Source organism: Kogia breviceps, chromosome 4, assembly GCF_026419965.1.
Source record: "Kogia breviceps isolate mKogBre1 chromosome 4, mKogBre1 haplotype 1, whole genome shotgun sequence".
Taxonomy (NCBI): Eukaryota; Metazoa; Chordata; class Mammalia; order Artiodactyla; family Physeteridae; genus Kogia; species Kogia breviceps.
Window position 1 is genome coordinate 39,332,639 of NC_081313.1, and position 27,874 is coordinate 39,360,512.

Genomic DNA, 27,874 nt, shown 5'->3' on the forward strand with positions numbered 1-27,874 from the left:
TCATAATTAAATATAGATGTAGATCATCTGGAAATACAATTAAAATTAGATTTAACAAGTATATAAAATATATTTTATATCCCCAAAATAACAGCCTCTTGGAAAAGTATGTGAAAGATCAATCCTGTATTAACCTATAAGAAATACATCGATAAATGTTGAAGAGCAAATATAAGTTTACATCATTGTACCTACCACTATATAATAGAACTTGAAACCCAAAACATTAAAAAATTAAAAACATTTAAAAGTTACTTGAAAATCCATTTAAATTTTTAAAACATTGTCTTTAAAACAAAGCAAAGCAAAACAAAAAATAATAACTACAGCAAGGCGTTGGGATCGAAATTTTTAAAATACGTGTTTAGAGATTACTGCATTTCACCAAACTAGCTTATGTCTGTGGATCCTATAGTTTTAACTATTTAAGGTTTTTATATAAATATTTTATTAAATATTGAGTAGACAAATATTGCTCATAACCTATGTGTGAAGTGTAAAGCTAACAATATAGTAATACTCATCAATTTAAGGGAGAAAATTAACTTTACATGTGAATTCTCTTGGGTAACCTTCCCTGATCCTTCATTTAGTTTCTTCTCCTTTTCTCTCCATTAACCACTATATTAAGTCTTTTGTTTAACATTCCCTAACTTCTGAATATTTTTAACTGCATAGATTGGTATTCCAAATGATATATTTTGCTGTGCATGTACTGAACATTGTATAAATGGACTCATACAAAATCCCTGACTTGCCCTTTTCACTTTTCATCATTCTCTGGTTGTGTTTAGCTGAAGTGAATTCATTTTTGCTGCTGCACAATAATCTATATCAGAGCTGATCTATCTATTTTTCTGTTGATGGTTATTTGGGTAGTGCCCAGATACTTGCATTTGCAACAGTGCCACTATAGACATACTTGTACAAAGTGCTTCATGACATTAGGGTCGCCCTTTCCAAAGAGAAATGATTATATTTAAATACCATTAAGCAAGATTCCTTATTTCATGTTTCCATAACTGATACACCCCCATAAGTCTCAAATATTCTTTCAGTTTTATGCATTAAAATAACAATTTTTCTATTTATAAGAACAAAAATATGCTCCAAATAGAAAATTCAAATCTATAGGAAAGTACAAAAATAAAAGCAAAAATATTAACCCACATATGTAAATATATAACATTTGTATATAAGTGTGCACATAAATAAAATTAATATATATTAATTACCGGAAATATAAGGACTGAGTCAAACTTTTTAATGGTAAACTCTTCTGGCTTACTTGTATCTGACACTTGTATCCAAAGGTGTTTTACAGTAGGAAAACTTCATTGCTTAAAAGTTGACTTTAAAGCTTTGGCAAAGCTTAAAGGCAAACTGTATTGGCCTCAATATTAGTAAACCCATTTGTGCCTTAAGTAAAATTTGTCCTCATACTTGATCGAATTTACAAAGCAAATATGTTGATCTTTTGCTACCTAGGTCAGCTCAAAGTCAGTGTAATCTTTTATGCTGTAGGAGGTTAAATGACTCATTTTTAAAGCAAAAGAGAAATATTGTCTCTATTAGGATGTCAAAAGGCAGCTTATCTGATGTATTAATAAACAAAGCCAAATGGTCTTCTCCCACATATTTACCCATCACAGAGTCAATCACTCAGCTGAATTTATTATAACTGCTAAGGCTTACTTAGGAAGACATTTAATTATGAAGCATGTAATTATCACAACGTTTGCTTAAATGGGATAATGAAATATATCTTGCATAAATATTGGTATACCTATGGACAACTGTAGCAGAAAAGGATGAATTTAGGCTAGTAAAATATTCTGTAATTAGATTAAAAGGTTTGGAATATTTTAATGAACAAAAATTCAGAACTAACTTTTTAGAAATAAATCACTGATAAAACATGGGCAATGAAGAATGGTCACTATGGAAGGCACCAGAGTCCTTGGAATTGCTCAACTGTGTACTGTAAACTGAACCTTATTTTAAAATGTTGTGAGATGTCAGGGACTCACTTTTGCCGGCTCCTCCCCCCCTCTAAAAACATCTGTGTCCTGAAATAATTCCACAATCATAAATGGACTCAAAAGTCTGAAAGCTGTGAAGAAAAAGGTAGCATCACAGCCCTGAATTCCCTGGGTTTTCTTTTCATCTTCCATAGATCTCCCTGGGCACCTGAGGGGCCCACAACCTGGAAGCACCCACATGTATAGATCAAAAAACAGGCAAACAAACAAAAAACCCTATTCTCTTTGGTGAAAAGGCCAGGAAAGAGACAGTGCATCAGAGACCTAGCTGGGAGAAACATCCCCCGTCCCCACCCAGGGCGCAGAGGGTTCAATTGACCACAGCAGCAGAGCTAGGGCAGAGACTCATCCCTTGCCCCCAAACCTGGGGCAGTGACAGACCTGGTCCAAAGCAGCAGAAACAGACAAGGGGCCCACATCCTGTCACATATCCAGGACACTGCTGCCCAATCCACTCCAGCAGCAGAGTCTACAGATACATCCCTGCCCCACATCTGAAGCATTAGCAGGCCTGATATGTAGAAACTCACACAGGCAGCCCTCTATTTTTGACTTTAATGTCATTATATGCCTTGAGATTTTGACTTTTTAAAATAAAGTTAGGTATAGTTAGGCAACATTTAATTCTGACAAACATAAAGTTCATAGTCTTTTTAGACAGAAGAGGAAAATATTTACATAGAAAAATCGTTTAAAGTGCAAAACTGTGAAGTTAGGTCTAAAAATCATAATCTTCATTTCCAATACCATTTGGAATCAAGACAATGTTATCTGAGGAAAAGGTAATACATGAGAGCATAAGGGAGAAGCTTGGATCTCCCATTCTTAAAACACAAACAACTACTCTAAATTAGGAAAGGCAAAGTAATAAAGGGAAAGATCCATTTGATACATGGACATGAATTTCATTCAGCCCCATGGAAATAAATTAGCAGAAAGGACATATACACGTGTGTTTTCAACCAGCCGGGCAGCCATTAATTTGAACAAGTAGAAATAACCTGCTTCCACTAGGTTATTTCTCTTATTTGCAACTAAGAACTCAAATTGATACAGAGAGCATAAAGAACTGCAGTGCATTAGTATCAGGATAGAAGAAAAATAGACATGTTCTTGAAAGAGAAAAGACAAAGTCACCAAGAATGTCTGTGTAGTTTGTGCACAAAGGGCCTTGATGAAAGAACATAGGGGTTGAAATTTAGCACATAATCCACAGGTACCTTGTGCCAGGATACAGGTCTGCACTTACCATTGCGATGTCACAGTTCACCAAACCATGAACTTCCTAGGCTGCATCTACCACGGGAAACATTTTCTTCTTTTCATTGTATAAGCTAGTGATAGACCTGGGGGAAAAAACACAGAATGAACACACAGAAAATGACCCCCCAAAAAAAATAAAAAAGAAAATATCCATCTCCAAAGGGGTGTTTCAGTCATGGCATTTAGAAAAATGAGAATCATGCAGATAAATATTGGTGGTGCCCAGCCACATCTTGTCTAAGACTCTGGAGAAAGCTTTGGATACTGCCTTGGAATCTTTTCAGTCTTAACTCCTCTTATGTATGTTCTGAGCCTAAAGCCATTAACCATTATATTCATTAAAAGTCTTTTATTCTGACAAAACATTTCACAAGCACCACTTTGATTCTGTTCTATCTGTGCCTGAGTGGAACATCCAAACCATTCTTCTGGCCCAGTTTCCTGTGAGGAAAGATTTCTTGGCTGTTTGAACAAAATTATAGGCATGTTCTTTTATTGTACAAAAGAACAGAGCTTCAAAATGGAAAGATTCAAGGAAGACTAAATTATAATAATTACTATGAGAAAGATTACAGAGCTGCTTATGGATAAAAATAACATAAGAAAAGTAGGAATGATGGAAAAGAATTTTTTTAAAAAGGGGGAAGAAGGGTATATGATGGAATTTTGACTTAGAAAAATCTGGGAAAATGAGAAGATTTTAATCAAATGCTCTGAGGAGTTTAGGAATATGGATAAGTGGAAAAGAACCTTAATGGTATTATGTTATTTTTGGATCCCCTTGGAAGACTTGGATATAAAATTGTAAAACTTATTTTTGGAGATTGGTTCAAGATGGCAGAGTAGAAGAACATGTGCTCACTCCCTCAAGCGAGTGCACTGGAATCACAACTAACTGCTGAACAATCATCGACAGGAAGACACTGGAACTCACCAAAAAGGATACCCTACATCCAAAGACAAAGGAGAAGCTACAAAGAGATGGTAGGAGGGGTGCAATCACAATAAAATTAAATTCCATAACTGCTGGCGGGTGACTCACAAACTGGAGAATGACTATAACACAGAAGGCCACCCACTGGAGTGAAGGTTCTGAGCCCCATGTGAGTCTTCCCAACCTGGGGGTCCAGCAATGGGAGGAGGAATTCCCAGAGAAACAGACTTTGAAGGCTATTGAGAGTTGATTGCAGGACTTTGACAGAACTGGGGAAAACAGAGACTCCAATTTTGAAGGGCACACACAAAGTAGTGTGCACATTAGGATCTGGGGGAAGGAGCAGTGACCCCATAGGAGACTGACCCAGACCTACCTGCTAGTGTTGGAGGGTCTCCTGCAGAGGTGGGGGGTGGCTATGGCTCATGGCAGGGACAAGGACACTGGCAGCAGAAGTTCTGGGAAGTACTCCTTGGCGTGAGCCCTCCTAGAGTTGGCCATTAGCCCCACCAAAGAGTCTGAAGGCTACAGTGCTGGGTCTCCTCAGACAAAACAACCGATGGGGAGGGAACTCAGCCCCACCCCTCAGCTGACAAGAGGATTAAAGTTTTATTGAGCTCTGCCCACCAGAGCAACACCCAGCTCTACCCACTGCCAGGACCTCCCATCAGGAAGCTTGCATAAGCCTCTTAGATAGCCTCATCCACCAGAGGGCAGACAGAAGCAAGAAGAACTAAAATCCTGCAGTCTGTGGAACAAAAAACACATTCACAGAAAGATACACAAAATGAAAAGGCAGAGGACTATGTACCAGATGAAGGAACAAGATAAACCCCAGAAAAACAACTAAATGAAGAGGACATAGGCAACCTTTCAGAAAAAAGAGTTCAGAATAATGATAGTGAAGATGATCCAGGCCCTTGGAAAAAGAATGGAGGCAAAGATTGAGAAGATGCAAGAAATGTTTAACAAAGACCTAGAAGAATTAAGGAACAAACAACTAGAGAATTAAAGACCAAAGAGATGAATAATACAATAACTGAAATAAAAAATACACTAGAAGGAATCAATAGCAGAATAACTGAGGCAAAAGAATGGATAAGTGATCTGGAAGATAGAATGGTGGAATTCACTGCTGTGGAATAGAATAAAGAAAAAAGAATGAAAAGAAATGAAGACAGCCTAAGAGACAATGACAACGTTAAACACACCAACATTCGCATTCTAGGGGTCCCATAAGGAGAAGAAAGAAAGAAACCAAGAAAATATTTGAAGAGATAATAGTCAAAAACTTCCCTAACATGGGAAAGGAAAATGCCACCCAAGTCCAGGAAGCGCAGAGAGTCCCAGGCAGGATAAACCCAAGGAGAAACATGCCAAGACACACAGTATTCAAACTGACAAAAATTAAAGACAAAGAAAAATTATTAAAAGTAACAAGGGAAAAAATGACACATAACATACGAGGGAACTGCCATAAGTTTAACAGCTTATTTCTCAGCAGAAACTCTACAAGCCAGATGGGAGTGGCAGGATATATTTAAAGCGATGAAAGTGAAGAACCTACAACTAAGATTACTCTACCCTGCAAGGATCTCATTCAGATTTGATTAAGAAATCAAAATCTTTTCAGACAAGCAAAAGCTAAGAGAATTCAGCACCACCAAACCAGCTCTATAACAAATGTTAAAGAAACCTATCTAGTGGGTTTCAAGAGAAGAAAAGGACCTACAAAAACAAAAACAAAACAATTAAGAAAATGGTAATAGGAACATACATATTGATAATTACCTTAAACGTGAATGGATTAAATGCTCCAACCAAAAGACACAGGCTTGCTGAATGGATACAAAAACAAGACCCATATATATGCTGTATACAAGAGACCCACTTCAGACCTAGGGCCACATACAGACTGAGAGTGAGGGGATGGAAAAAGATATTCCATGCAAATGGAAATCAAAAGAAAGTTGAACCTGGTCTAGGAAGATTCCACATGCCGTGGAGCAACTAAGCCCGTGCACCACAACTACAGAGCCAGCACTCTAGAGCCAGCAAGCCACAGCTACTGAAGCCCATGCACCTAGAGCCCATGATCTGCAACAAGAAGACACCACAACGAGAAGACCACACACCACAACAGAGTAACTGTCACTCTCTGCAACTAGAAAAAAGACTGTGTGCAGCAACAAAGACCCAATGCAGCCAAAAACAAATAAATAAATAAATTTATTAAGAAAAAAAGGGAAAGAATGCTGGAGTAGCAATACTCATATCAGATAAAATAGACTTTAAAATAAAGAATGTTACAAGAGACAAGGAAGGACACTACATAATGATCAAGGGATCAATCCAAGAAGAAGATATAACAATTGTAAATATATATGCACCCAACATAGGAGCACCTCAATACATAAGGCAACTGCTAACATCTATAAAAGAGGAAATTAACAGTAACACAATAATAGTGGGGGACATTAACACCTCACTTACACCAATAGACAGATCATCCAAAATGAAAATAAATAAGGAAACACAAGCTTTAAAAGACACAGTAGACCAGATAGATTTAATTGATATTTATAGGACATCCCATCCAAAAACAGCACATTACACTTTCTTTGCAAGTGAGCATGGAACATTCTCCAGGGTAGATCACATCTTGGGTCATAAACCAAGCCTTGGGAAATATAAGAAAATTGAACTCATATCAAGCATTTTTTCTGACCACAACACTATGATTCTAGAAATTAATTACAGTGAAAAAAACGTAAAAAACACAAACACATGGAGGCTAAACAATACATTACTAAATAACGAAGAGATCACTGAAGAAATCAAAGAGGAAATAAAAAAATACCTGGAGACAAATGATAATGAAAACACGATGATGCAAAACCTATGGGATGCAGCAAAAGCAGTTCTAAGAGGGAAGTTTATAGCAATACAATCCTACTTCAAGAAAGAAGAAAAATCTCAAATAAACAATCTAATCTTACACCTAAAGGAACTACAGAAAGAAGAAAAAACAAAACCCAAAGTTAGTAGAAGGAAAGAAATCATAAAGATCAGAGCAGAAATAAATGAAATAGAAACAAAGAAAACAATAGGAAAGATCAATAAAATTAAAAGTTGGTTTTTTGAGAAGATAAGCAAAATTGATAAACCTTTAGTCAGACTCATCAAGAAAAAGAGGGAGAAGATGCAAATCAATAAAAACGAAAATGGAGAAGATACAATGGACACCACAGAAATACAAAGCATCTTGAGACTACTACAAGCAACTCTACGCCAATACAATGGACAGCCTGGAAGAAATGGCCAAATTCTTAGAAAGTTATGACCTTCCAAGACTGAACCAGGAAGAAACAGAAAATATGAACAGACTGATCACAAGTAATGAAATTGCAACTGTAATTTAAAATATTCCAAAAAAGAAAAGTCCAGGAACAGATGGCTTCACAGGTGAATTCTATCAAACATTTAGAGAAGAGCTAACACCTATCCTTCTCAAAATCTTCCAAAAAATTGCAGAGGAAAGAAAACTCCCAAACTCATTCTACAAGGCCACCATCACCCTGATAGCAAAACCAGACAGAGATACTACCAAAAAAGAAAATTACAGAACAATATCACTGATGAATATAGATGCAAAAATCCTCAACATAATACTAGCAAACAGAATCCAACAACACATTAAAAGGATTATACACCATGATCAAGTGGGGTTTATCCCAGGGATGCGAGGATTCTTCAATATATGCAAATCAATCAATGTGATACACCATAATAACAAACTGAAGAATAAAAACCATATGATCCTCTCAATAGATGCAGAAAAAGCTTTTGACAAAATTCAACACCCATTTATGATAAAAACTCTCCAGAAAGTGGGCATAGAGGGAACCTACCTCAACATCATAAAGGCCATATACAACAAACCCACAGCAAACATCATTCTCAATGGAGAAATACTGAAAGCATTTCCTCTAAGATCAGAAACAAGACAAGGATGTCCACTCTCACCACTATAATTCAACACAGTTTTGGAAGTCCTAGGCATGGCAATCAGAGAAGAAAAAGAAAAGGAATACAAACTGGAAAAAAAGTAAACCTGTAACTGTTTGCAGATGACATGATACTATACATAGAAAATCTTAAAGATACCACCAGAAAACTACTACAGCAAATCAATGAATTTGGTAAAGTTGCAGGATACAAAATTAATGCACAGAAATCTCTTGCATTCCTCTACATTAAAAATGAAAGATCAGAAAAAGAATTTAAGGAAACAGTCCCACTCACCATTGCAAAAAAAGAATAAAATACATAGGAATAAACCTACCTAAAGAGGTAAAAGACCTGTACTCAGAAAATTATAAGACACTGATGAAAGAAATCAGATGACACAAACAGATGGAGAGATATACCATGTTTTTGAATTGGAAGAATCAATATTGTGCAAATAACTATACTACCCAAAACAGTCTGCAGATTCAATGCAATCCTTATCAAATTACCAATGGCATTTTTTACAGAACTAGAACAAAAAATCTTAAAATTTGCATGGAGACACAAAAGACCCCAAATAGCCAAAGCAATCTTGAGGGAAAAAAAACGGAGCTGGAGGAATCAGACTCCCTGACTTCAGACTATACTACAAAGCTACAGTAATCAAGACAGTATGGTACTGGCACAAAAACAGAAATATAGATAAATGGAACAGGACAGAAAGCCCAGAGACAAACCCACACACATATGGTCACCTCATTTTTGATAAAGGAGGCAAGAATATACAATAGAGAAAAGACAGCCTCTTTAATCAGTGGTGCTGGGAAAACTGGACAGCTACATGTAAAAGAATGAAATTAGAACACTCCCTAACACCATACACAGAAATAAACTCAAAATGAATTAAAGAAATAAATGTAAAACCAGACACTATAAAACTCTTAGAGGAAAACATAGGAAGAACACTCTTTGACATAAATCACAGGATCTCTTTTGACCCACCTCCTAGATTTATGGAAATGAAAAAAAATAAACAAATGGGACCTAATGAAACTTAAAAGTTTTTGCAGAGCAAAGGAAGCTATAGACAAGACAAAAAGGCAACCCTCAGAATGGGAGAAAATATTTGCAAATGAATCAATGGACAAAGGATTAATCTCCAAAATATATAAACACCTCATGCAGCTCAATATTAAAAAAAAACAAACAACCCAATCCAAAAATGTGCAGAAGACCTAAATAGACATTTCTCCAAAGAAGACATACAGATGGCCAAGAAGCATATGAAAATAGCTCAATGTTACTAATCATTAGAGAAATGCAAATCAAAACTACAGTGAGTTATCACCTCACAGTGCATAGAATGGGCATCATCTGAAAATCTACAAAGAGCAAATGCTGGAGAGAGTGTGGAGAAAAGGAAACCCTCTTGCACTCTTGGTGGGAATGTAAACTGTTACAGCCACTATGGAGAACAGTATGGAGGTTCCTCACTAAAAATAGAATTACCATATGACCCAGCAATCCCACTACTGGGCATATACCCTGAGAAAACCATAATTCAAAAAGACACATGCACCCCAATGGTCATTGCAGCACTATTTACAATAGCCACGTTATGGAAACAACCTAAGTGTCCACTGACAGACAAATCGATAAAGAAGATGTGGTACATATATACAATGGAATGTTACTCAGCCATAAAAAGGAATGAAACTGGGTCATTTGTAGAGATATGGATGGACCTAGAGACTGTCATACAGAGTGAAGTAAGTCAGAAAGAGAAATACAAATATCATATATTAATGCATACATGTGAAATCTAGAAAAATGGTACAGATGAACAGGTTTGCAAGGCAGAAAGAGATACACAGAAGTAGAGAACAAATGTATGGACACCAAGGGGGTAAAGCGGGGGGTGGTGCATCATGGCGGGATGAATTGGGAGATTGGGATTGACATGTATACACTAATATGTATAAAATAGATAACTAATAAGAATGTGCTATATAGAAATAAATAGATAAAATAAAAATTTTTAAGAAAGATAACATTCTACTTATAATATAAAAAGAGAATTGTAAAACTTATTTTTAAAAACAATTTTTCCAGAAATCTTTTTATTACGGTATAACTCACAAAATGTAGATTTTGAGTACAGTTTAATGAGTTTTGACAAAGGTATACACCTATCTAACCACTACCCAAATCAAGATATAGAAAATTTCCATTCTTCCCAGAACTGACCAGAGTTCTGACTTCTATAACTGATTTCTCTAACTGCCTCTCCCAGAACTTTATATAAAGGGAATTATACAGTAAGGTACTATTTTGTGTCTGGCTTCTTTTTTTGCATTGAGACTGTTGAATATATCACTAATTGATAACTTCTTACAGACACTGAATTACATATATGAATATACAATTTCAAGTTTGGGGCTAATTAGACTAAAACTGCTATGAATATTTTTATACAAATTTTTGGTGGGCTTATATTTCCTTCTGGGAAAATACCTCAGAATGAAATAGATGGGCCATGGAGTACTTTTCAATTTAATTTTATAAATATATGCCAAGTGCATTACTGCTAAACAACTCACACCACACCAACCATGTACGAGAGATCCAAAGTTCCTCTTCATCCTTGCCAAGGCTTGAATTTGTCAATCTAAATTTTCACCATTTTAGCAAGTATACAATGATATCACAGTGTATAATAAAACATTCAAAAGTTTAATTTTGTATTTCCCTGATGACAAATGATGATGAGAGCACTCTTTTCCGTGTTTATTGGTCATAACTATATCTTATTTGGTGAAGTAGCTATTTGTTTTGCCCATTTTTATACTGAGATTTTAACTTTTTATTACAGATTTGTAGGGGTTATCTATATTGGAAACATACCTTTGTCAGATATATGTATTGTATTTTCTCAGTCTTGTGGCATGACTTGTTATTTTCTTAATGGCCTTTTAATGAGCAGAAATTTTTAATTTTGAGTAAGTCAAATTGTCAATTACTTTTTCTCTTGTTTTATTGCTTTTGATGTCCTGTACTATATATTTTCCTACAATATGTAGCAAAGATCTATTTCTATATAAAAACTTTATATTTTTACCTTTCAGATTTAGAGTCATGATTCATCTCAAACTACTTTTTACTTATGGCATGAGGTATGGATCTAGGTTTAATTTTTCTCAGACAATAGGCAGTTGTTTTAGAATCTTTTGATGAAAATGTTTCCTTTTCTACATTGAATTACCTTAGAACTTTTTTAAAAAATCAATTGATTATGTATATATATAGTTTTATTTCTGAATTTTCTATTCTGTCCCATTGATCTATTTTTATATCCTTGTGCCAATACTATGGTGTTTTGATTACTGTAGTCATATAGTAAATCCTAAAATCAGTTGTATACATCTTCTACGTTCGTTCATTTTAAGGTATATTTTGACTGTTGTCAGTCTTTTGAGCTTTTATATACTTCTTTACGAATTATAAATTTAGCTTGTCAAATTCTGCAAAAATAAAAGCCCAGTAGAATTTTGACTCAGATTACTCTGAATGTGTACATCAATTTAGGGGAAATGATCTTAACAATATTGAATCTTCCAATACCTTACCATTACATATCTCTCCATTTATTTAGGACTTATTTAAATTTGTTCTGTAGTCTTTAAGAGTTGTCGATGCAGAGGTCCTGCACAGATTTGTTAAATCAATCCTTAAGTATTTTATGTTTTTGAGGCTACTGTAAACAGTATTTTAAATTCTCTTTCTTTCTTTCTTTCATTAAATTATTATTGGAGTATAGTTGATTTACAATGTTGTGTTAGTTTCAGATGCACAGCAAAGTGAATCAGTTATACATATACATATATCCAGTCCTTTTTTTTTTTTTTTCAGATTCTTTTCCCATATAGGCCATTGCAGAGTATTGAGTAGAGTTCCCTATGCTATACAGCAGGTTCTTATCAGCTATCTATTTTATATATAGTGTGTATATGTCATTTCCAATCTCCCAATTTATCCCTCCCCCCTCCTTATCCCTTGGTAACCATAAGTTTGTTTTCCACATCCATAACTCTACTTCTATCTTGTAAATGAGTTCTTTTATACCCTTATTTTGGATTCCACATATAAGCAATATCATATGATGTTTGTCTTTCTGTGTTTGACTTACTTCACAGGAACCCTCCTACACTGTTGGTGGGAATGTAAATTGGTATAGGCACTATGGAGAACAGTATGGAGGTTCCTTTAAAAACTCAAAATAGAGCTACCATATGACCTAGAAATCCCATTCCTGGGCATATACCTGGAGAAAATCATAATTCAAAAAGATACATGCACCACAGTGCTCATTGCAGCACTATTTACAATAGCTAGGACTGGAAGCAACCTAAATGTCCATCAACAGAGTAATGGATAAAGAAGATGTGGTACATATATACAATGGAATATTACTCAGCCATAAAAAAGAAAAAATAATGCCATTTGCAGCAACATGGATGGCCCTAGAGATTGTCGTACTGAATGAAGTAAGTCAGACAGAGAAAGACAAATAAATTCACCTTCTAATTATATGTTGCTGATACATGGAATGTGGTTGGTATTTTTATAGTGACCATGATCCTCTGACCTTCCTAAATGTTTTATCAGTTTCAGTAGTATGGTCGTGATTATTTTGTAGTATTTTCTTTGTTAATGAGGAGTTACCCCCTTTCCTGCTTTTAGGCTTTTTCTTTCTTTTGTCTTGAAGATCTAGCTAGGACTTCTAGTACAATGTTGACTACAGCTGATAAGACCAAATATCCTCAGCCTCTTCCTGACCTCTCAGTATAATGTTAACTCTAGGTTTTTCATAGATGCACTTTATTCAATTAAGTTACATTTTTTCCTAATTTACTAGGAATTATTATTATTATTATGAATGAGTATTAAATTCTGTCAAATGATTTTTTTGGTATATTTTGAGATGATCATATTTTTTTCAAATAGCCTATAAATGTGTTGATTTTTAATAATTATTTTTCACAAGATAAACCTAATTTGTATTTCTGGAATGAAATCCACTTGTCAGGAGTTATTATCCTTTATTTATGTTGTCACATTTTGTTTAGAAAAGTTTTAAGTATTTTTTGCATCTCTGTTCATAAAGGATGCTACCTACAATTTTCTCTTGTTGTAAATTCCCTGTGAGGTATTGGTATCAAGGTTTTGCTGGTCTCATAAAGCATTAGAGAATGCTCTAAAATCTATTATTTTCTAAAACAGTTTATGTAAGATTGGCATTGTTGCTTTCATCAATATTTGATAAACATCACCAGTGAAATAATCATGGCCTGAAGATATTTTGGGGGAATTTTTTTTTTTTAATAAGTAATTTGGTGAGGAAGGCAGAATAATTCTTCATTTAATTTATTTATTTTTGGCTGTGTTGGGTCTTCATTTCTGTGTGAGGGCTTTCTCCAGTTGTGGCAAGCGGGGGCCACTCTTCATCACGGTGCGTGGGCCTCTTCACTATCGCGGCCTCCCTTGTTTAGGAGCACAGGCTCCAGATGCATAGGCTCAGTAGTTGCGGCTCACGGGCCTAGCTGCTCTGTGGCATTTGGGATCTTCCCAGACCAGGGCTCGAACCGCTGTCCCCTGCATTGGCAGGCAGATTCTCAACCACTGCACCACCAGGGAAGCCTGGGAATATTTTTAATTACAAATTCAATTTTATTCATAGATATAGAACCATTCAGATTTTATGTTTAATCTCACGTGAGTTTTGTAATTTTAGTCCTTCGAGAAATTTGTCTATTTTACCTGTTGTTGAATCATTGGCATAATGTTGTTCAATGTATTCCTTTATAATCTATTTAATATTACTAAAAATTTTAGTGTTATCTTTCCCTGTGTTCCTGATATTGGCAATGTATGTTTTCTCTTTCTCTGCCTTTCTTAAAATCAGTCTAGCTAAGAATTTACCAATTTTGTTAATATGTTGAGGATTAATATATGCCTCACTTTCTCTATTGTTTTTTGTTTCATGTTTTATAAATTTATACTCATCTTTGTTATTTGCTTTCTTCAGATTTGATTTTCTTTTATTAATGTTTTGCTTTCTAAGGTGAGTAGCCACATAATTCATTTGAAATCATTCTTCTCCTCTAATAAAAGCATTTAAATAAAATTTCTCTTTGAGAAAAAATTTTCATGCATCTCACAAATATGAAATATTGGATTTTAATTATCTTTAATTTTGAAATATTGCCTAATTACCTTTGTGCTCTCTGGTCTTTCATATGTATTATCTAGAAATATGTTGTTTATTTTTCAAATATTTGAGAATTTCTAGGTATTTTAAGTATGATTTCCTAATTTAATTTTATTGTAGTGTGAGAAAATTCTGTCTCTCTCCTCTTTCTCTATAGACAGATATATATAGAGATAGAGATAGATATTCATATACATATATAGGTATATATACTCATATATACATATATATACCTATATAGACATAAGTATATATTGATTGTAGATATAAGAATATACCTATTATAGACATAAGAATATACCTATTGGGCGTCCCTGGTGGCGCGGTGGTTGAGAACCTGCCTGCCAATGCAGGGGACACGGGTTCATGCCCTGGTCCGGAAAGATCCCACATGCCGCGGAGTGGCTGGGCCTGTGAGCCAGGGCCGCTGAGCCTGCACGTCCGGAGCCTGCACTCCACAACGGGAGAGACCACAACAGTGAGAAGCCCACATACCGCAAAAAAAAAAAAAAAAAAAAAGAATACCTATTATAGCTGTAAACATATTCTATTATACCTATAAGTATATATCTCATACATACACATGTATATTTTTATTAATATCTGTTACATATACACTTACGTAGAGATATATAAAGATATATATACAATACTATATATCTAGTATAGTGTAACACACATACTATGGTATATACTTATATATGTACTTGTATATATATTTTGCCTCTATCTACCCACACTATTACTATACAGTATACGGTCTCTCTTGGTGAATGAATATTCTGGTGTTACTGGGTGGAGTGTCTATACATATTATTTGTGCTAATTATGTCAAGTTGTTTGAGAGTATTGTTTAAATCTTCAATATATTTACTTTTACATGTTGTTTCATCAGTTATTGAAAGAAGAGTATTAATATCTTAACCATAATTATAATTTGTATATTTATAACTTATCTTCTCAGACTGCATCAAGTATTTTTGAAGCTTTGTCATTTTGTACATACTTATATAGGATTATTATTATTATTTTGATGAGTTCATGATATTTCTATCATTATGAAATGACTCTCTTTATTACTGGTAAAGTCTACTTTATTTGATGTATTGCATCCACATCAGTGTTTCCATGCTTAGCATTTCTTTCAGTTCATTCTTACAGTCCTGTTTTTTTATTGGAATAATTCTTTTAATTATATTTAACGTGGTTATTTGACACAGTTCAGTTTAAGCTTATCAGTTTGCTATTTGTTTTTTATTTGTCTTACTTATGTATGCTTGTTAGGTCTTTCCCTATTTTTCTTTCCCTGAATTGTACATATGTGGAGTGAGACTCACAGGTGAAAGCAGCAGTGGGAAAGATGACAGACAGAAAACAAATTTGAACAACTTCTCATAAGAGTTCAGTGTTCAGATCACGTCAAGATAGACAGCCTTGCTAAATATCTTGGGTTATAGGGCCTTCCCTATTTTTCTTTGGGCTCATTAACAATTTAGATAATTCATTCTATCACTTTTATTGGATTTTTACCTGAACTTTTTGCAATTTTAATGATTGCTCTAGTGATTATATTATACATCCTTCACTCATCAGTCTACCATAAATTCATTTTATACCACCATAAGAACCTTAAAAGACCATAATTCTTTTTATGCTCTTCCAGACTTTATGCAATATTATGTTCATATATTTTATAAACATCACTATATATTTTTATCTTTTTTTAAACAGTGAATGAATCATTAAATAATTTTTAAAAAGAAAAATAAACCTTATATTTACCCATAGGTTTACCATTTCTGTTTCTTTTCATGTCTTCTTTTGGATCTGAATTTCCATCTGGATCATTTCTCTTCAGCCTAAATAGGTTTTTTTTTTTTTTGCATTTCTTTTATTATGGGTCTTCTGGCAACATGTTTTCTCAGGTTTTGTTTATCTGAATATATCTTTATATCACTTTCATTTTTTAAGAATTTATTTTTTAAAAAAAATTATGGGGCTTCCCTGGTGGCCCAGTGGTTGAGAGTCCGCCTGCCAATGCAGTGGACATGGGTTCGTGCCCCGGTCCGGGAAGATCCCACATGCCGCGGAGTGGCTGGGCCTGTGAGCCATAGCCGCTGAGCCTGTGTGTCCAGAGCCTGTACTCCGCAATGGGAGAGGCCACAACAGTGAGAGGCCTGTGTACCGCAAACAAACAAAAAAAAAAAAATTATGGATCTAAAATTATGGGCTAAATGTAAGTTTTCCTCTAAGCATTTTAAAGATGTCAAGATGCCATTTCATTTTCTCTATACTTCCTTGTGTCTGATGTAAAGCCAATCATCATTTTTATTGTTTTTCTCTCAGTGTTTTTAAGATTTTTTGATTGACTTTTATTTTTTTTTAGCAACTTGACTGTGATGCACCTATGTGCATTTTTTCTTTTGAATTTCTTTTGTTTGCAATTTGCTGGATTTCTTAAATTTGTGGATGGTTCCTTTTATCTTAGGGAGAGTGCTGGCCAATATTTCTTCAAAGTCTTTTTCTAACAACTATTTCTCTCCATTCTTCTCAAAATTCCAAATGAACTTCATATTAAATCACTTGATGATGTCCTACACATTTTTGGTCTCTCTTTATTATCTTTTATTTATTTATTTTTGCTTGCTTCAGTTAGGATAATTTTTTGTGAGGGCTCTTTAAAATTCTTATCCTTTTTTCTGTACTGCCCAAACTTGTGTTAATTATACTCCATGAATTTTGATTTCATATATTACATAGCCCCATTCCTGAATTTTCCTTTGGCCTTATTAATAGAGTTTTTCTATATATTCTGAAGTTTCTTATCTCTTCACCACTTTCATTAACTGTTTTCTGTAGATACTTTAACGTATCTACAATGGTAAATTTTAGTTCTTTTCTGCTAATTGCATGTCATCTCTAGATCTGTTGCTATTGACTAATTTTTCTCATCATTATAAGCCATGTTTGGGGGCTTCCTTACATGATTGATATATAAATACATAATAATTATTATTTTACACTGGATACATCACTATATACTGAATAGGATTGAGTTTTGTGCTACTAGGCAGTTAAATTACTGATGGTCACTTTAATCTTGTAGAAGGTTTGGTTTTAGGTGTCTTCAGGGCATGTCTACTGATACTTTTTCTTAATAGTAGGCAATAGTTATTATTCCTGGTCTTTAGGGATCTTAGCTGTAAGATATTATCCTTCTGGAATTTCAACAGATAGCCCAAGATATTTAGCAAGGCTGTCTACTTTGACATGATCTGAACTCCAAACTCTTATGAGAAGTTGTTCAGATTTGTGTTCAGTCTGTCATCTTTCCCACTGCTGCTTTCATTTGTGAGTCTCACTCCACATATGTATAATTCAGAAGTCAATCAAGGATTTGCAGGTGTTTGTTTGCAGGTCTGGATGCCTCCTTTCTCTGTGTCTCCCTCTTTTTCAGGATTTTGACCCTAACTTATATTGGCTCTGGAAGTCCCAGTCTCTGACTTCTTATCCCATAAAACTCTATCTTATGTTTGAGGTTAATTTTCCATGTAAGAAAAGAACTGACAAATGCCCTCACTAGAGACGCTAACCAAATGTGGAATTCAAAGTTTTATGACTTCCTGTTTCTATCTTCCACAGGTTGATCTCTACTACCTCAAAAGAGACAGTTTTCTTTTTTTTAAAGATATTTATCCAGACTTTATAATTGCTATCAGTAGGAGGGTTAGTCTGATATAAGCTAATTTACCATCCACAAGAGTTAAAGTCTTAAAATCACTTAAAATACTCTTTAAATAATAAACTTGTGCATTTTTAATGCAATACAGTATTTGGAGAGTATACAGATTGTCCACTTTTATGTAGGACACATTTTAGAAGTCATTATTCTGAATTTTGCACCTAATATATAACATTTCACTGATCCACAGATAATTTTCTGACCACGACAAGAAGCTAAGAGCACACTTGCACCATTATCAAATGGAGGCTAGATTTACAGTGCAGCAGTTGCAGTGGAGGAAACACAAGCATTGTGGCTCTTAGAACAGCACCTCAAAGTCAGAGATGAAGTGGAGACTTTGTGTTTAAACTTATGATTTTGGGAAAATTCTCTGTTCAGAATAGAGTATACCACATGAAATATTAAATTTATGTAGTTATATTAATTCACATAATTGGGAAAGTCCATGAGAATATCCTACAGCATTTTCAATTAGAAATTGAATTTTAGCCTAACCTCCATGGACTCCCATTTTTCCTAAGAAAAGTAAATAGTAGCTGTCATGCTCAGTCTAATTCAAGGCATTTTACTCATTTTTTTCTGGATGATTCTAGAACTGTGGAAATAGACTGTCACTGAGAAACAATAGATTGTGCAGCCCTTTCAACCACAGGTCACATTGTCACCTTGTTACAAGACCTAAAAAAAAAATTCATGAAGAACACTCTTCTATGAATGAAAAGAAAGAACTTTGTAACTGATTGAAAAATGCTATTGAAGTGGTTAAAGAGCAGGTCTTTTGAAATATGTGGGTGAGAGTTTGTACTTCTAGCATTAGAATATATATTATTTACTCAAATTCCTAAAGAATTCCATTTCTCTGCTGGACAGCTTGACTGCCCAAGAAAAGTATGTTTCAGGAGGGAGTGTTTCTGGGATTCTGATATGATGTTTACAACTGCATTTAAGAATGAAAATTATTGTTCTAAGTGATTTAGGTCTTAAGGATTTGTAGCAGGTCAGCTGCAGTGATGGGCACTGTTTTGAGAACTAAAACAAAAACAAAATGATTTTTTAAAAAAACAAAGAATTCAGGTAAGAAAGAGAGCTGGTTGGCCAATTATTTTAATGGGGCTTAAAAGTCAACAGCAGCAAAGGGACATTTATATGTCAAACATTACTAAAGCCAGTTAGAGAGGATGAAAAGAAAGTTACTTTCATGGAGACTCTCAGAGAATGAGATATCAGAAGGAATCATGGACTTGAAATGTCCAAATTCTCTGGGACCCAAAATGAATGAAGACAATTCACTCTCCTTATATCAGATGTCAACAATCAAGGTTGGAATAGGCAAGAATAAAGGCTGATACTCAAAGTCAACCAAGAGATAAGCTCAGAATCATTTTGGGTTAGGACTTGCACCCCCTGATTTGTTTGTTCATTTGGTTTTTTTATTGAGGGACAACACTTATCACAAAGCAATCACTTTAGTTAATGGGATGCTAATCTCATAATGTTCTAGGAAACCCCCCGATCATGTAAGAATGATTGAATTAGAAACTGGAACTTCCTAGAAATTTTGTGGGTTAGAAGGTAGAAGCCCCTGTTTGATTCAGTTGTAAAAAGAAGGATAATTAGTAGCCAACTTCATTCATGATAAAAAAGAATCTTATTTTAGTCTTTCTATTTTTATTTGCAGAAGAATCATTTCTAGTGAGTTTAGGAAGCATTAAACCCAGTTTCAGATATGTTTGTTGTGCTGAGAATTCAAATTCACCAATATCTGCTTTGGCTGGATGATGAAATGAAAAAAACCAGCAAGATGAATTGTACAATTTCCCCATTCCCCCCACCTGGGAGGAACCCAACTCCATCCTGGACCAGGAGGAGGAGGAAGAAGGAGTAGGGAAGGAGGAGAGGTAGGAGCTTCTTGACTGTGGAGGACCTCCAGGTGGCAAAAAATACAAATGGTTCTGTGAATTGCAGCAGACAACAGTTATTTAAGAGACAGAAAATAAGCATTATAGAGTTCTTTCCTATTAGAAATATTACTAGCAGCTCTTCAAAACAAAAAAAGTGTGTGTGGGGGGAGAAAACTTAAGAAGGTAAGAGAATGAGAAGAGAAAAAGTAGGAAAATCGGGACTTCTCTGGTGTGCAGTGGTTAAGAATCCGACTGCCAATGCAGGAGACACGGGTTTGATTCCGGGTCTGGGAAGATCCCACATGCCAAGGAGCAACTAAGCCCATGAGTCACAACTACTGAGCCTGTGCTCTGCAGCCCACGAGACACAACTACTGAAGCCTGCGTGTCACAACTAAAGCCCGTGCACCTACAGCCCGTGCTCCACAACAAGAGCAGCCAGCCACCAAGAGAAGCCACCCCAATGAGAAGCCTGCGCACTGCAATGAAGAGTAGTCCCTGCTTGTGGCGACTAGAGAAAAACCCGAGCATAGCAACGAAGACCAAACGCGGCCAAAAAACTAAAAAATAAATGAATAAATAAAATTAAGAAAAAAACAAAAGAAAGTAGGAAAATAATGGGGAAAACATTAAGGTTAGGAGTTTGAGCTAGAATCTATAATGAGATGGTAAGAAAGAGATAATTTCTTTTAGCAATTGCCAAACGAAAAGAGGATATTTCGATATTATACTGTATGTTGTAAAATTTAAATTGTTTTTCTGGGTAATGAACTAGTAGTTCTTTTGAGTGCAATACTGATCTAACACAGTCCATATGACAGTTTATTTTTATCTAAGTTACATTAAACCCATTCTATTAATTCTTTCAAAAAATATGCAACAATGGTAATCATTGGGCTACTTGCAGGGCATATGATGACAGTCAATTCCTGCCCAAATATGGCTTAACATCTAATGACATGTTAACAAATTTGCTTTCAACCATCACTTACAGACCATGGTGACATAAATAGTGTAGTTGGCATGACAGTTAGGTTTTCCACTGTAAATTAATAAATTGCAAACCAGTCTCCATTTCCATGAGATTCTTATTTATAATGATGTCATTAGGACCTTGTCATCTCTGGGCAAGATTAATTGCTAAGTTTGTCACATTTATATAGAAGCATAAAACTTTATTCTAGAACTAGTATTATAATAAAAATACCACGCTTACTATGAGGCAGTGATTCCAAATTACTTGAATCAAACTATCTCATTTAATACAAATATAAACACTGTGAATCTATAAGGTAAATATTATTAGTGTACCCATTTCATACAAAGAGAAATTATACTTCTGAACTTTATTAATTTTCTTGGTGTTAAACAATAATCCATATACTGTTCCTATGGACTACCATATTTTCCTGCACAGAATCAGGTTTTAAATAATGCTGATGGACAGTTAAAGTGGGAATTTGAATCATATTGTTGACGGACCTTCAAAATTGTGGTGATTTTCCTATTTCCATAAGCAAGAAAAATCTACTAACAAACCAATCAGATGAATCATCAAGGTATGCTAATAACCACATTGGCTGATAATCTTTAGACTAGTCTTCTCATTTTTGTTTGATAGAAAGTCCATTCTTTTAATTAAAAAAATGCCATAAAGCATATCAAATGCTTGAAATTCAAGGTGCTTTGTTCATAATGGTGACAACTGACATGGTCATACAAGGGAAGGCTTCTGAAAGAAATGAATATTTAAGCTGAAATGACTTGTTAGATGATGAATATCAGGGTACAAGACAAAGTTTTAGGAATTATTTTATTGTCTGGAATGATAGACTTTCCTCCATGTTGATAGTCTTGTTTCCAGCAACACAGAGTCATCACTTTTACTGGGTGAATGTAGGGTCATTATGTTCTGTCTTCATTTACATTTAGACAACACCAACATAGGGAATTGCAGACTGGTCATGAGGGAGACCTCTCAAGTAATTCAGCCTGGTTCAACGTCAGTTCTGCTACTAAAAACTATACTATTTTGGACAAATTGCATAACTTCTTTACATTGTAGTTTCCTGGTAATGTGCCTAAATCATAGTGCCACTTTAGATTTAAGTGTTTGATACATAGTAAGTATTCAATAAGTGTTGGCTACATTTACTAGTCATTTTGGGTCTTCTATTTAAATGGGCATGTGCTTTAAACAGGCAGATTCATTCTGCGGTTTCAGCTTTTGCTGTTAAAAAAAAATACCTATTTTGTAAGCTTGAGGAGCAGAATAAATAGAATAAGACATATGAGAATGCTTTAAATATGCAAAAACATAAAAATATAAGTAATTTAAAAGTATATGTTACCTTCTTTGGTTCTCTAATTATGTGTTATGTGTGAGTCTTGTTTCCTGAACTTTGAGGCATAGGCCAATCTCATGTTCTTCTTGGAGTCTTCTGATATACCTCACACAGTGGTAGCATATAGAAGACATCCAATAAGAAAACTCTTACAGGTTTTCTTGATTATAGCAGCTAGCTAGTGGTCCTCCTTCCAAATTTATATGGCATTTCTGTACATGTTTTTATATATTTAATGCAAAACTACTTATGCTTTAATTACTTGTGTACTTGTTTTATTTTACCAAAAACAATGCAAATTTCTTATATGAATTTATTTGAACATTTAGAAAACAAAGAGTATACAGTAAGCACTACAGAAGGGTTTGCTGTTATAATCATAAGTACTGTCAACATTACTATTATAATTAGCTATCTTTTTCCACGTGGGGACCATGTGTACCACTCAGCACCTAGCCAGGTGCCTAACTGTAAAAATGATATTATTAAATTTGAGCTTTCTGAGTCCTAAAAATAAATATATGCTATTTTCTTTCTTTTCTTTCTTTCTAAATGGGCTCATTGCTTTCATTCAGGAGTTTTATGGAATTTAGTAAATTCCTGTGGGAACTTGAATACAGTGCACTTAAGGGGAGTGAGGCAGAAAAACGGTTAAGAAATCACCTCAGATAGAAAATCCCATAACATTAACTTCATGCATAATCACATGTGAGCAATGAACAGTATTACAACCAATTTCAATTTATGGAATCAAAATCATGACTGGAGGTCATCTGTCTAATCCTTGAGAATAGCAGCTTTAAAATGAGAGATGTCTGGGTAATAAAATGCCCATTATCTGCTTCTACCCATAGGTAACCTGCTTTTACCCTTCGACCCACAAATATGCTATGCTGAAATATCTGTGAGAGAGAAGGCTTCTGCAAATGACATATTAGTGCCAGTGAATCAGCACATCCAGCAGTGAGATGTCCTTTCTGTATGTCCTGCATTCAGAGACAATGTTCCCAGAAATGGTAATCATTACCATAGTGAAGGACAGGAAGTTTTCTCATCAATAATTTTAGGGCAAGAGATAGAAATAGAACGAAAAAGGACAATCATGCTTTGAATACTGTAAGTCTCAAGAAACTTTTATGACCATCCAAATTTCTTTAAAATATCTCAAATTTAAATATATTGTAGGCTCCATCTAGCAGAGTGTATAACTTCTATTTCCCTCCTCCAGAACATGAGAATCACATCTTTTATTATCAAGGAAGTATCTTAATTCTTCCCCCAATTACATCTTAATAAAAAGGTTCTTAACAATTACTCTTAGAATTGTATCCATAGCTTCCATAAGTGTTCTGATAGCTAGTTTCATTCATAAACACTGATTAAGTCCTAATTTTGCCCTGAGACTTGCACTGATTGTTGTGTAGGATGCACAGGTAAGTAAGACAAGATAATTTCTGTCTCAAAGTAGTAAACAATCTAGGAAAAATAAACTCATAATGGGACAAGTGATTTGGTCGTCAACAATCCAAGCATCATAAATACCCCAAAAGTTTTCTTTCTCAGTCCACTGCACATTGGATGGTGGATTAAATTCCTCCACTACTTTACATATGTGCACTTGGCTTTCAACTGTGTTGGGATTATACCCAATTTAATCCCTTAGAGAAAAAAAAAAAACCTCCTATGACAACTTTTCTAAGTATGATACTATATCTAAAATTTTTGAACATGTGAGGACTAGAGTCTTAATTTTTCCATTTGTTTTGTAAACCAATATCTTATTAAATTTGAAATAATACCTGAAGTTTATCAGGCATAAAACTAAATGAAATAAAATGAAACATCTTATAATTCTATTTAACTCTTTTCTTTTTTTTTTTCAACTTCTACACTCATTTATGTACTTTACCACTGGAAAAATCTTAACCACATGATATTCAGGATCTACTCAGCCAAGAATTGTTTATTCAGCAAATAATTTATGAAGCAGCTATCAAGTGCTGAACAAGACCTGTCCTCCTACAGATATAGGGGAAGTACACAAGATAAATCAATGGCCGTCTACATATGAGCAAGAATTATAGCTTGAAAGACGACACATCCTGGTTTACTTCACACAGTCAGTTTATGTCAATAGTCCTGGAGTATTTACTAATATCATCCCATTTTATTGTCAAAAGTATACTAGTTTGGAATGTTAATTATATGGTCACAAGAGAGGGGAAAGAGTATGTGGACTGGAGTCAGACAGATTTCAGATTAAATCCTGACTTTGCCTTTTACCTATTCTGTGACATTGGATCTCATTTTCTTCATCTGGTAAACAGGTATATTACCACATAATTACCTAACTGTGAAAATAAAATGAAGGGTTTGCAAAATGCTTTGCCCTCCCACACCTCACCCCAGGTGACTGGCACCATTGTAGACACAGAGTAGACACTCAGGACATATTTGTTAATATTTAGAAAGATACTGCCAGCTACATAATTTGTGGGACCCAATGAAAAATAAAAATGCAGAGTTTCTTGTTCAAAAAACATGAAAAACTACTATTAAAAGCACTAAAATATAAAGCCTTGTCTTTCTTCCACACACACTCCCTCTCAACTTGTCATAATGTAGTTTTCTATTTAATATTATAAGTAAAGACAAATTAAAGGTTAAAATCATTAGCATGGATTTTGCCAATCACCTTTATACTGTGCAATGCCAGTTTTAACTGCAAAGAAAATAGCATTTAACTCATACACAGAATCACCAAAATTACACACTTGTATTCCTTAGCTCATGCTTGCACATATATTTCATTCTTTCCAGAACAGTGAGAAAAGTGCACAAAACTAACTGGTTTTATTTCACTTGACACACATATATTCTATCACGAGTAAGGAAGAACTGAAAGGAAAAAGAACTATGGGTTGCCCTCTTTTCCTTTCTTTTTACATCATCATTTTCAAACTAAGTGGTTGGCAAATATAGAGAAGTAACACAGGTTAAAAGATATAAGAGGGTTCCTTGGTCATTGGGTTTTTAGAAGGCCATTGCCTTCCTTCTGTATTCAAAGCAAGTCTGGCTCAAGTAACAGAACAAGTGGTTTCCTGTCAGTACCCTCATGAACTGAGTGGAAATGTAGCATGTTTATGTTGTACTCTGAGCCTGACTGAACTCCCACAATCATGGATCCATAGGAATTCTGTGCTCCTGGGCATCAAAAATGCTCTATGCATATGACACAGCAAGAACTGGGGCAGACGCATAATGCAGTCTTCTCGTCTGCTCGCCTGGGCATTCCATTGTCTCACTGGATTTCACTTACAAACACAAGTTCAAAGATTATATTATCAAGAATTTCAACACAGTGATGTTAAACCAAGTGACCTTAAAGCCCTCTGAATGACAGGCCCTGTTCAATATCACAGGTCATAAGCCCATGAAGCTGGCCTTATGGAAGTATAGCGAAGCTTTCCTGAGTCTACCGTAAGTATCATGGCAATAAACAAGACTGTTAAGGAAAGGTAGAGCCTTGAAGTAACAAAGGTTGCAAAAGGAACACAAAAATGCCAGAAAGTACTCTATAAAACTGACTCTAAACAAAAGTCCTCTGACACCTACCCAATTACATCCTGCACAATTATTGTCACTCTAAGTAAAAATTCTTCTACTCTTGCATGTACATTACTACTCTTAGCTTTTTACTTTTCACCAAAATATGAGTTTTACTGATTATCTTATGTCTTTCCCTAAACGGACATAGATAGGACAAGTCCTATTATCACAGTGAGACTGAATTCTCATACTTACAAAGGTCAATTGAGAGGTCAAGTTCATTTAGACTTTTGAACAGATAAAAAACAAAACATTTGTTTTCTTGGGATCAATTGCAATGTTCTATATATGACAAGTTGTCCAGTGAAACTGTGTCCATATTGCAGTTGTGGAATTTTCCACCTATTTACCTGTATCTGTTGCTGAAATAGCGAGGAAAATAGTTTTAATCTACTCACAATCTGATGCAGGTGAGCATGGGAGAACTTGTCTGCATTCTTAAAAAAAAAAAAAGAATATCTCAATACTTTTATCTCCTTTACATTAGTAACTTGTAATGGGAAGGTTAAGTAAAACCTAAATATTGCAGTTATACTTGTACTGTGTTTATACATTTTTGGGGTGTCTTTTCTGCCTAGAGTTTCATATATTTCTTAGGAAAATGAGACCGGAGTCAATTGAAAGATAAAAAAATATTTATTTTATTAATAAAGTAACATTTTTATTATTGACATTAATTTACTATAAAGACAAGATGGTTTTATAATTTAATGTCATGAACAAAATTTTATTCTAAGAAAAACTTTTCCAAGCATCCCAAAAAATCTTGAGAAAATCTGGAAATCAGAAAGTTTTGAAGAACAAATATTATGCTTTAAAATAAAGGTTTTTGACATAAATTAAATATTAAAACTATCAAGCCATTCAAAATGAAAAAGAACATAATTTGGGGCATATGTTGTTTGCATGTATGTGTTTGTGGGTTTGTATTACAAATAGAAAATAATAAATCTAGGTGCAGCTCTCTATGCTTCAATTCTTCCAGCTACAACTTTACCCCATTTGAAATAAATTGCACCTTAAATTTGAAGGCAATTTTCAGTAGTTTGGTGTGCAGTACAGATTTCATCTTTGATATTTAGTAAGCCTGAGATCTTTCTAACTTGTGAAGTCTGCATGTCTGCAAACTAGGATGTCTGTGTTTGTGTTTATTACCTTTTTCATGCATGCCTTGAAATGACTAAATTACAGGTATTTTACATGTGTTTTGTGGTACAAGACAGATACAGTCCACTGGTATAGTTTATCTTGAAACACCCTGTTTTACAAAATTACAGAAAAGCACTGCAATTTGCTCAATTTTTTATTTCTAAGACTATGGTAAAATCTTCAAAGCCCAGAAGATGTCTTCCATATAAGAACTTAGCCATGCAATAAACAATTTTCATCAAAGCTCTGGGTTTGGGGAAATAGAGTACAATTGCGGATTTTAAATCTTGATGATGTTTCTTACTTATTAGCTATTTTGACTTTTGTATTTTGACCTAATTCAGCCACCAAAGGCATCAACTCTTATATAAGATACACACACACACACACACACACACACACACACACACACACACACACACACAGCTACAGCAGTCCAAATCAGATTATCTACAATCAAGGTAATTGTGGAGAACAAAATTGTTCATCTGTGCTGTGCAGCTGCCTTTTGGATTTAGCGTTTGATCCCAAGTAACTGCTGAAGTTACAACTATAAAGTGTCCTTCTCTAATCCAGGGAAACTTTTTTACTTTAAAAATCACTTTTT

General features: G+C 34.6%; 1 long non-coding RNA gene across 1 annotated transcript in view; it reads right to left on the reverse strand.

Moving 5' to 3' along the window:
• LOC131756154 (uncharacterized) overlaps window positions 1-27,874 on the reverse strand; it is a 1,089,329-nt gene that overhangs the window by 607,865 nt on the left and 453,590 nt on the right. Inside the window, exon 5 of the long non-coding RNA XR_010840132.1 lies at window positions 3,292-3,388. This is a non-coding gene — a long non-coding RNA (uncharacterized lncRNA). The remainder of the gene's footprint in view (window positions 1-3,291; window positions 3,389-27,874) is intronic.